The sequence below is a fragment of the Misgurnus anguillicaudatus genome, chromosome 19 (assembly GCF_027580225.2).
Source record: "Misgurnus anguillicaudatus chromosome 19, ASM2758022v2, whole genome shotgun sequence".
Taxonomy (NCBI): Eukaryota; Metazoa; Chordata; class Actinopteri; order Cypriniformes; family Cobitidae; genus Misgurnus; species Misgurnus anguillicaudatus.
Window position 1 is genome coordinate 2,806,001 of NC_073355.2, and position 10,777 is coordinate 2,816,777.

Below are 10,777 nucleotides of genomic sequence, written 5' to 3' on the forward strand. Positions count from 1 at the left end.
CCACCATTAAAGTTGATATCGCCGCTATTTCTGCTCATCACTCACTTATCAACGGCAGATCAGTTGGCCAGCATGATTTGGTTATTAGATTTCTAAGAGGCGCTCGTAGGCTAAACCCCTCGCGCCCTCCTTCTATTCCTCCCTGGGACCTGTCCATGGTGCTGAGGATGTCTCATTGGATAGTTGATTCTATCGCCCTGGCTTATAATCTGCAGGGTATTCCTTGCCCCTTTAATTTGAGAGCGCACTCCACACGGAGTGTTGCCTCATCTTGGGCTCTCGCTCGTGGTTCCTCGCTAACAGACATCTTTAGAGCTGCTGGTTGGGTGACACCTAATATGTTCATTAGATTTTACAGTGTTCGTATCGAGCCTGTATCCTCTCGTGTTCTTTCCTCACCAGGGAGGGCACGGAGAGCAGACGGCTTGCAGCCTTTGACTGATGCTCCATAGCAGTGTCAGTCTGGAAGGCCATCAGAACAAAAATGCGTAATGGTTTGAACTGTTCTTCCTCCGCTGCCTTGGCAGCCTTTGTTGCAGAGCATTGGCTGTCAGCCTTTCACTAGCTGTATCCTCGCGAACCTACGTGTTTGGCTCGGGCTCCACATTGTGTCCCACCGGGTTCCTTTGTGAGTATTTTTCAGTGGGGTTAATCCTACCAGCCCACGTTTCCCTTAGCAGAGCACTGCTTTGCTTACACAGCCATGGCTGTCCTTTATTACTATATTTTCATCCACCATCAGCCCTTAAGAGGGGCGGTGGCTTCCGCAGCGTTCCTATCCCGCTCAGGTAGGGCGCTTCCCAGTCGCTGGCACTTCTGTGGGGTTAAAGGAACATCTAGTGCCCGGCCTTTCCCTCCCCCTTCAGGGAACGAGGGTTACATCCGTAACCGACACGTTCACTTACGCGATTTGGTACGATTGCGCTAACATCAGCAGCGAACCGATCTGGAGTTCACATGAACCGGACCCCAGACCACCCTTTTTAAGCGGACTTGAGTACGTTTCGCGGGTGCGCACCCGAGTTCCGACGACAGCGTTCACATCATCCAAATTTACCGATCTCTGATGTCAATCGAACCCGGGTGCACACCAAAAGTGCTAATGTGAAAACGCCCTTAATGTAAACTTGGCTCCGGACCCTTTGCTCATTATATTAGGACATTCTAATTATACATGTTCATTGAACAGTGCTCAACATAAATTTCTTACGTATTGTTTGATGACAGCCAAGAAATTGTTATTTTTGTTCTGGAAAAAGGTTAATCCCCCCACAATCAAACTATGGCTTGAGGAACTGATATCTACTCTGCACTTGGAACGAACCAGATATCTTTTAAAAGGCATCATTGGACAGTTTCACAATACTTATGTTACCCCAAAAGTAATTATATTCCTTAATCCAATATATTGTAACTTAAAGTTATGATTTGGGACCCTTTCTTATGTTACCTCAAAAGTAATTATATTAACCAGCAGCCATATCACCCTGTAGCCCAAGACAGCTTGCCCACTGAAGCTAAGCAGGGCTGAGCCTGGTCAGTACTTGGATGGGAGACCACCTGGGAAAACCAGGTTGCTGCTGGTAGTGGTGTTAGTGAGACCAGCAGGGGGTGCTCACCCTGTGGTCTGTGTGGGTCCTAACACCCCAGTATAGTGATGGGGACACTATACTGTCAAAAAAAGCACCGTCCTTCGGATGAGACGTTAAACCGAGGTCCTGACTCTCTGTGGTCATTAAAAATCCCAGGATGCCCTTCAAAAAGAGTAGGGGTGTGCCCCGGCATCCTGGCCAAACTTGCCCATTGGCCTACTAATCATCCCTCATACTAATTGGCTATATCACTCGGTCTCCTCTCCACTAATAAGCTGGTGTGTGGTGAGCGGTCTGGCGCAATATGGCTGCCGTCGCATCATCCAGGTGGATGCTGCACATTGGTGGTGGTTGAGGAGATTCCCCCGTTCATATGTAAAGCGCTTTGAGTACTGAGAACAGCGCTATATAAATGTAAGGTATTATTATTATTATTATTCCTTAATTCAATTTATTGTAGCTTAAACTTATTTTGAATGTCACTGTATTGTATATTAACAGGCTGGGGAGGGGTGTTATATATATAATATTTTATTTATTTTAGGTTTTTTCTCCTTTTTTGTACATATTAGAAAATTAATCCTAAACCATGTGATTATTGTAAGGTTTTTTGTAAGTGAATAAAAATTTTATTTGAAAAAAAGTCTGACCATTACACAGACTGTAGTGTTGACTACTTTTAACATTCGGTTTAGTTTTTAACTTACTAATTTTTTCCAAACATCTGATCCTCTGATCCCAGATGTTTATTAGTAAAGCCCTTTAAAGAGTCATAAGTAATGATGACACAAGCTGCCTGATTTCTGAAATATTTTTAGTTTCTTTATTTACAATTTTGTCATCACACATACAGTACAAGTGAAGAATTGAAATTCTCATTCTTTTATTCCTAAAGCCACCAGCATTCACCACATTTGCATGGATTTTCATTTGAATTACGATGATGAAGGCAATATACAAATACGAAAAGTACACAGGAGACTTTGTTGTCAATGAAAGGAGAGTGTGTTTAGGTCAGATCATTTGCACTTCTGAACACTGAGGACATCTGGAGTGTTGCTGTGATATCAGATATCAGGCACCCACTGACCCTCATTTACAAAACAAACATATGACAAAAACTGGGCGTACGGTTGTCTCCAAGGCTTCTTTTAATTCAATTTTATTTTATTTATATAGCGCTTTTCACATTTGTTTAATTGTTTCAAAACAGTTTTAAATTAAATGCAGGAGAAAACAGAAAAATCGGTGTACAACATAAGCAGCAGAATACAGCAGCTATGATTAAACCGTACTAGCAAGCGTAGTAATAATGTAAACACATCGTAAAAGTGACATATTTGCCAATGTATGGTAACCCATACTTGGAATGTGACCTCTGCGTTTAACCCACATGAATAGTGAACACACGCAGTGCAAGTCGTGAACACATGTCAGCGGACTCCCTAGAGGTTAAAACAATTCCTAGGAAGGAAAAACCCTTTAGAGAGAGCCAGATATGGCTGATTCTATAGAGGATATACTGTATTATAGGTACTATTTTCTACTATATATATATATATATATATATATATCTGTCTATCTATCTATCTATCTATCTATTAGGGGTGGAACGGTACACACAAGTCCCGGTTCGGTTCGTACCTCGGTTCAGGCTTCACGGTTCGATTCACTTTCGGTACAATGGAGGAAAAAAGCAAAACAAAAATGAAGAAGGCATTTTTTTAAGCTAATCTTAAAAACATAGGTGTCCTTATCAGTGTTATTTTGAGATGTCATGAATATGAACTGAAATGCATTAAACATACTATCTCGTATTTCAAAAATATATACCACTTTAAGTAATCTTGTACTCATCTTTCATACAAATAGGGGTTCAAATGTATTACAAGTGTTACCTAAATACATTTTTAAATTACATTTTTGGCCTTATTTCATATTAAATGTACTAAAGAACAAAAAATAGGCTTGTAGGATGAATTAATAGGTGTGTACGACTTCACGAGGCGCTGCAAGAAACGACAAGTGGATGACGTCAGAGTAACGCGAGAGCGATTTGAAATCAGCCTCCTCCGCAAGATTTCTCGCGGTACTCTGACGCTGATGGCGCTGCGTAAAGTTTAGCACACTTAAAAAACTGAAAGCAGCTGAACTCGACAGAACTGCCCTGCGTATGCCTGTTGTATATAGCAGGACAATTTATCTCCTACTTCTCAGCGTGAGAAATACAAAGTGTGGCATTTGAACTGACTGAAATGCGTGTTTGTCAAGGTGAATGCGTGAGACTTGAGAGCCCTGATTAGATGTATTTCCACTCACATACATAACAACTGCTGAACAACGCCGACGCACATTCCTCGTCTTTTTCACCACTCTCTCGCCTGTACTATTGTAACTGACTGGAAAACTGAAGTTTTGCCAAACTTGCGATCTTAAAGGGGCCGGCGGATCCTCACCACCATTTGCCATACTCGCTGTCGCTGCTATTTCACTCACTGGACCATGAACCTGACAAAAAACTGCAGAGTGCCAGAATGTAGATGGTCTCTGATAGAGCGCATACATAGGCGGAGCTCGGCTGCATCGGCGCCAATCAGAGCTTCAGAGCTAAAGCGGGGCAACAGATTAGCTGTCCATAAAGAACCCGCGGATCTAACAGTAGTTCCGCATTACATTAATGATTTTGCACGCAAGTTTTTTTTTTATTTTCATACCGTGTATTCTCCGTTTAAATTCATGCACCGAACCGTGACCCCCGTACCGATTCGGTTCGAAACGAATACATGTATTGTTCCATCCCTACTATCTATATATACAGTGCACAGCATAAATGAGTACACCCCCTTTGAAATTAAGATTTTTCTACATTTGTTAGTAAATATGAGACCAATTTGCTGTATTTTTACACACCAATTTTATAAAACATTAATGTTTCTTAACATAAGAGTAAAAGTCACTTACCACCTTAAGGATACGAAAAATAACACCTTTAAATCAAATGAGGTGATGCAAAAATGAGTACACCCTACAAAAATTCTTAAAAAAGCAATCTAATATTTTGTATGCCCTTCATTCTTTTTTAAAAAAACACCACTAATTCTTCTAGACATTGAATAAAGAAGTTGACAACATACAGTTACATCTTTAATTCTCTATTCTTGAACAACGACCTCTTTCAGATCCTGGATGGAGAATGACGTTCTGCTTGTCTTTTTAGAACTCCCCATCGCTCAAGTTGAACCTGGGGTTGAGGTCTGAATCACTTTTACCCTGTGCTTCTTCTTAAATGAATTAGTGACCTTAGATGTGTGTTTTGGGTCACAATCATGTTAAAAGATTGCCTGGTGACCAACGGCACAGAGTGATGGTAGCAACTTCTCTTTAAGTTTTTCACAGTACATCTGTGTAGTCATGATGCTGTCTATAAAATTCAACTCTCCAACATCTGCAGCACTCATGCAAGCCCACAGAAGAGCACTGCCACCGTGTGTGCTTTACATTTGGTACCATGCATTTTTCATTGTACTCCTCACCCTTGCCACACCATATACAGTTGAAAGAAAAAGTATGTGAACCATTTGGGCTTACTTGGATTTCTTCATAAGTTGGTCATAAAATGTGTTCTGATCTTCATCTAAGTCAGAACAATAGAGAAACACAGTCTGCTTAAACTAATACCGCACAAACATATATACATTTTCATGTTTTTATTAATTCAATTCAATTTAATTTTATTTATATAGCGCTTTTTACAATACTTAATTGTTTCAAAGCAGCTTTACATTAATAGAAGCAGTAAAAGCACAGAAAAACGACAGATAGCACAACATAATACACGAAAGCACAAGCAGTCAAATTTGCTACGGCTATGACCCGACATTATAAGCGAGCGTATTTCTAATGTAACGTCTAGAAGAGGAAGCTAAGTTAAGCCCAAGAAGGCTGCCTCCCCGAGGTAAAAAAACCCTAGGAGAAAAAAAAAACCCAGGCTGTTTAGCCGAGGAAATAAAAAAAAGTCCTAGGAGGGAAAAACCCTTGGGAGATATATGTGACCCGTCACGGAAACCAGGGACACAAGTCGGCAGCACAAGTTTCGAGAAAATGAGAAACAAAGTTTTTTTTTTCAAAATTTGTGATTTTCGTTTTATTGCAGAATCTGTTCTTCGAGATCACGAAGAAGCCTCTCCATGTGAGATATAGCAGTTTGTGTACATTTAAAAGCGTACATTTTGCGGTTGAAATAGGCTTGTTTTTCCGGAGATTCTTGCTTGCAGCGGGGGGCGTCATTGTCTGTGTGTATATTTACATACTGTATAAGCTTGTGTTTTCGCCTCCACCCCAAAGGGAACAGCGTGACTACTAAATAAGGATAGTTCGCCCAAAAATGAAAATAATGTAATTAATAACTTACCCTTATGTCGTTCTAAACTCGGAAGACCTCCATTCATCTTCGGAACACAGTTTAAGATGTTGTATCGTTAGATTTAGTCCGAGAGCTTTCTATCTCCTTCATTGAAAATCTATGTATGGTTTCCATGTCCAGAAAGGTAATAAAAACATCATCAAAGTAGTCCATGTGACATCAGTGGGTCAGTAGATTGTGTTGAAGCATCGGAAATACAGTTTGGTCCAAAAATAGCAGAATTACGACTTTATTCAGCATTGTCTTCTCTTCCGGCTCGAGCGTGAAGTCACGTGACTGTAGTGACGCGGCTGCCCTGTTCCTCAGACATGTTTGCTAAGTTTTTTTTTTCAAACTTATAGCGTGCATCTCCTCAGACTGTAGAGCTCGGGCGCACAAAACAAAAGAAAAATAAAAAAAAGCTGAGGCGGAACACTGCACTGACTTTATGCGGTGCCGCAGTCGGATGACGTCAAAATACCGTGAGAGCTCTTCAAGAAATCTTACGGAGTAGTTTAATTTCGACTCGCTCTCGCGGTACTTTGACGTCATCTCTATGTCAGTTCTTGCAGCACAGCATGAGTCCAAACACACAGAAGTTACACAGAGATCGTTGTATTCTTTATATAATTGGCTACATGCTTTGTCTATCAATATTTTCCATGAAGTTATTGGCTGATGGAGGAACGAGCGAGCGATTGGTAACATATCTAAAGGACGTCACGTTTTCGACGGCGCTGTTTGGATGATCTATTATACTACCTCACTATTTTAAATACAAACGTTGAAGGCTGGTTCATGTGTTTAACGGAGTGTAATCTCATATACCCTTACATGTTACGATGTAAATAGTCTTCAGATTGTATATTATAATGTATTACCAGACATTCATGCGAAATCTGATGTAAACAATAGACTATTTGTCTATATTTCACGGATTATACGCATTTGTGGACAAAAATGGTCATTGGATAATCTGAAACAGACTGGATTCGACTTGTGATCCCCACAAAGGTAAAAAGAGTCATGTTTATTTTTGCATGTTGTTATTTGGTCATAAAATACTACATATCATGCTAGAACAGCTGTATCTCAAAACGGCTTTACAGAGGGTATGGCTTAGCTAAATGAGATGTAAATGAGCCCTATTGTCTCCCCCAGTTGGAAAGAAGAGTCTCTTTCGTCTCGATTTTCTCGGTTTGAGTATTTCTGAGTTCCTATATTCAAATGGCCACAACTTCTTCAAATCTTATCAGATTTCCATGTGTTACACATCGTTGGAAAGCTTAGAAACTGCACTTTCAGAATCTGTGAATAACTCAAAATGCCCCAGATCCGACTTGTGTCCCTACTTTCCGTGACTGGTCACATATATGTATATACACACATATAAACGGATAAGGAGATTAAGCGGAGATTAAGCTGGTTCTGTCGGTGATCATTGGTCAGGCATCAGCTGGGCATCACGTTGAAGGACGACCAGTAGATCAGAGGTGTGCTGACTTTCACATCTACCGGAACTGGGTCTGTTTGTCTCATTGTCCTCGGGGTCGAGGACGAGACAGGGAGAGAAAAACTAAATCATATTAGCGTAGGGGCCGTTCACATGTAATGCAAGTGTCACACAGTGATGTGGTTTAATCAGCTTAGTTTCAGACATACTAACTATTGCGGCATAATTATATTATCCACAGTTGAGGATTTTGCAAATTGGGGGCCCACTGCGACGGTATATATGGTAACTAAGGGTCACCTTCCGGTCTTTAAGAGAAAATGAAACCTGTCGACCCGTTTGACTAAGGCCTGTAACCCCACTGTCGTCGTTAATGCAGGTTGGCAAACGGGTCTATATTGCATACTATTTACAAGACCACAAGAAAACCCCAACATCGCAACCTGACCATACGTGTCAACCCGTTTGACTAAGGCTGGAGGCCCCACTGTCGTCGTTAATGCAGGTTCAGTGGCAAACGGGTCTGTATGGAATACTATTCACAAGACACATGAAAGCGCCAAATCGCAACCCGACCATACGTGCCAACCCGTTTGACTAAGGCTGGAGGCCCCACTGTCGTCGTTAATGCAGGTTCAGTGGCAAACGGGTCTGTATGGCATACTATTCACAAGACACACGAAAGCACCAAAATCGCAACCCGACCATACGTGCCAACCTGTTTGACTAAGGCCGGAAGCCTCACTGTCATTGTTAATGCAGGTTCAGTGGCAAACGGGTCTGTATGGCATACTATTCGCAAGACAAAGAAAGCGCCAAAATCACAACCCAACCATACGTGCCAACCCGTTTGACTAAGGCTGGAGGCCCCACTGTCGTCGTTAATGCAGGTTCAGTGGCAAACAGGTTTGTATGGCATACTATTCACAAGACACACGAAACGCCAAAATCCCAACCCGACCATAGGTGCCAACCCGTTTGACTAAGGCCGGGAGCCCCACTGTCGTCGTTAACTCTTTATTTTTCAATCACTCCGCAAAGAGACTTAGATAACTCTGCTGATTTTTGACATACAGATATGATTTATACATCATTTAAAACGATAAAGTGTCTAGTTTTTTCTGTCCACTCCCAATAAAAACAGAATGTTGTGCTTTTCGCAAAATTAAGAAAATAAAAATGATGCACGTTTTGTTTCTCTCCCTCAGGGAAGTCCTTTCTCAAACGCGTCAGAAAAATTAACTGTAACTTAACGAATACATGTCCTAGAAACAAAAGATAAATGTCTACATAATGCTTGGAATGTCAGCTTTTAAATGATTTAAGTGAGATCGAAAACATATATTGTCATTCGGTGTAAACTGTATGAGAAGTAGGAGAGAGACCGTCTCTCTAATGTTACCTGATTATCTATAATGAGAAGAGATCGCCACACCCCCGCGCCATTGAAGTGAATGAGCAGAAACATCCATATGCATAACTTGTGCCTCCTGTAGTCAATGGATATGCAATCTACAATCCAGTCTCTCCATTCCTTGTTGTTTCATCCGATTGCACCAAAACATGACATCTAAATCCTTATTTACTTGCGTATGTGTGTCAGTATCTCCAGACGCGAGTGTTTCTTTGTTCTTCCGTCAAACATTTCACGCGAGGGGAACACAAACACACGAGTCAGGAAACTCAACGCAGTTTTTGGTATTCTCATAAAATACGCGATGGCAAACAATGCAATCCTTATTTAGTTGCGTATGTGTGTCAATATCTCCAGACGTGATTGTTTCTTTGTTCTTCCGTCAAACATTTCACGCGAGGGAAACACAAACACACGAGTCAGGAAACTCGACGCGGTTTTTGGTATTCTTATAAAATACGCAATTGCAAACAGTACAATCCTTATTTTCTTGCGTCTAAGGTTATATCTCCGCACAGCAAGTTTATTAAACACAGGATCACTCGCATTACTGCTTTCATGATCAACACGTGAGCGAGTAATGGCGGCGGCGGGTGTAAACAAACAAGTCTGTCACGCTTGTCCCTTGTTGTGTTTCTACTATAACACAAATAAGAGTCCAGACAACGATAGGCAGTTCTTCTTTAGAGTTGTTTACTGCACAAAAGTAAACCTCTCGCTGGCCAACCAAATACTAACCCTGTGTTAATTTTTACGATGGCCAAACAGTACCTTTACTATGATTACTATGGTTTTTAAAGGTATACTTGTGAAATTAGTAGAAAATATTTCTATATATTTCTATATATACACACACATTATATATATATATATATATATATATATATATATATAATTTTTTTGTTATAAATTCCCAAATAAACCTTATCATTGTAACAGTACCTTTACTATGATTACTATGGTTTTTAAAGGTATACTTCTAAATTAATAGAAAATATTTCTATATATACACACATTATATATATATATAATTTTTTTGTTATAAATTCCCAAGTAAACCTTATCATGGTTTTACTACTGAGAAAGTTACATTCCTGTTGAACATCCCCACAAGGCTCAATATGTGGCTCATTATGCAACCCTTTTGTCTCTCAGCTGTCAATCACTCATTATTCAGGAGCTTTCACGCCTCCACGCATATGGCCTTTCCCAAGCAAATGTGTCTTAGAAATTGTAAATCAATATATTCTTTCATGTGAATGAGCAGGCCAGATGATTTTCACATCATTTTGAAGAAAACCTCTAGACTACTAGATCCTGTTTTGGAAAGTCTTGGGAAAACATGTTTAGAATGAGTTTTGTGGACTTGTATCAATGACTTAAAAATGTAGCTTTTTCAAAAACCACGCATAAACATTTTTCTCTCAAAAATACAAACATGTACATACATGTTGATCATATAATATTGTAGCCCAGTTTGTGCTGAACTCAGTGTTATGAGACTTTTGCCATTTAAATGTTTTTAAGCAACTGAAAAAAGCACAAATGTCAGTGCATGTCAAAACTTCCCCAGGGCCCTAAAAACCCCTTAGACCCCAGAGGGTTAAGTAGTTTTGTGGGAACGGGGTCTAATATACAGGACGATGATTTGGATGATGTAACTGGTTTAGAGAGCTCATCTATTGTAGTAGGTTTAAATGAATCAAGATGTTCGTATGGTAGTCTAGTGTTAAGTGAACTAATGGGTAGAGTGGTGGCTGCCTGGGTAGCTACGATGTTTTCTCTAATAGCCGTAATTTTGTTAGAAAAGAAATTCATGAAGTCATTACTATTGTGTTGAAGTTACCTATTGGTTTCTGTTTGTTCTTTGTTTCTAGTCAGTTTTGCAACTGTGCTAAAGAGGAAACGAGGGTTAT

General features: G+C 40.2%; 1 pseudogene; it reads left to right on the forward strand.

Annotated features, from left to right (window-relative positions):
- Window positions 1–1,469: 1,469 nt before the first annotated feature.
- Window positions 1,470–1,586, forward strand: LOC129436998 (5S ribosomal RNA; annotated as a pseudogene).
- Window positions 1,587–10,777: the final 9,191 nt, after the last annotated feature.